Raw genomic sequence first — 1761 nt, forward strand, 5'->3', positions numbered from 1 at the left:
AGATGAAGTTGGTAATAGCTTGACATTGTGTAGATGAAGTTTGTAATAGCTTGACATTGTGAAGATGAAGTTTGTAATAGCTTGACATTGTGAAGATGAAGTTTGTAATAGCTTGACATTGTGAAGATGAAGTTTGTAATAGCTTGACATTGTGAAGATGAAGTTTGTAATAGCTTGACATTGTGAAGATGAAGTTTGTAATAGCTTGACATTGTGAAGATGAAGTTTGTAATAGCTTGATATTGAGAAGATGAAGTTGGTAATAGCTTGACATTGTGTAGATGAAGTTTGTAATAGCTTGACATTGTGAAGATGAAGTTTGTAATAGCTTGACATTGTGAAGATGAAGTTTGTAATAGATTGACATTGTGAAGATGAAGTTTGTAATAGCTTGACATTGTGAAAATGAAGTTTGTAATAGCTTGACATTGTGAAAATGAAGTTTGTAATAGCTTGACATTGTGAAGATGAAGTTTGTAATAGCTTGACATTGTGAAGATGAAGTTTGTAATAGCTTGATAGTGAGAAGATGAAGTTGGTAATAGCTTGACATTGTGTAGATGAAGTTTGTAATAGCTTGACATTGTGAAGATGAAGTTTGTAATATCTTGACATTGTGAAGATGAAGTTTGTTATAGCTTGACATTGTGAAGTTGAAGTTTGTAATAGCTTGACATTGTGAAGATGAAGTTTGTAATAGCTTGACATTGTGAAGATGAAGTTTGTAATAGCTTGACATTGTGAAGATGAAGTTTGTAATAGCTTGACATTGTGAAGATAAAGTTTGTAATAGCTTGACATTGTGAAGATTAAGTTTGTAATAGCTTGACATTGTGAAGATGATATGATAGTTGCATGTATTCAGTAAATAATGAATATATTTCTGTATGTGTTAGGAGAGCTCAGATTCAGCTATTTACCTAGTGCCTCATTCTCTAAAACTTAACTTAAATAAAATCCAGAAATACAGTTATCTGATTGGATAACAATGTTAAATATAAAATCAATTTTAGTGATTAACCAATCAGATGACTGGAATACTAAAATCATCTTAAGTTAAGTTTTATAAAACAAGACCTGTGGTGTATAATAGATATATAGTGGTACTAAAACAGATTTATTGAAAGCTAGGTGAAATACACCATATTAAGTTAATTAGTATTATAAAAAGTATAAGAATTATTATCTCTATAGTTATATAGATCTTGTTTTATAAAATATATTATTTATTTTGAAATAAAAACATCAATAGATTTGATATCTAAATATAATTGTTGTATTTTCTTTTTCTCCCTCTTCCCTTTCTCCCCACGTATTTTCCTTAGGTTGATCAATTGAAGGGTATGAGGGTACAAAATGCCACCTACCCCCTCCCTCCCTATCTGTTAACATGGTAGGTAGAAGATACTACTGTTAAGGCAATATTTGGACATTCTTCATGAAAACAGTAACACAGTCTTTATTTGTTCCATTTCCTGTCTGTAATTCCAGTAAACTTTTCCAAATTCTGAAATTGTTATTGCTAATGAAATATTTCAAGCAAGAGACATGTCTTTAAGGGATTGTAATCAGATTTTCTAGAAATAAATTTGTGTATCAGGGACACTGACAGAATCAATTTGCATCATTCCAATTTTCAATCAGACGTCTGTGGTTCCTACAATTCCACTAGAACTAGACTTTGGCCCAAGGTTCTCATATATCATTAGCAGCATTTCCGATAGTAACGTCATAAAATGCATAGTTTTAGTGGAATGCTGG

Source organism: Lottia gigantea (genome assembly GCF_000327385.1).
Source record: "Lottia gigantea unplaced genomic scaffold LOTGIsca_184, whole genome shotgun sequence".
NCBI classification, from domain to species: Eukaryota; Metazoa; Mollusca; class Gastropoda; family Lottiidae; genus Lottia; species Lottia gigantea.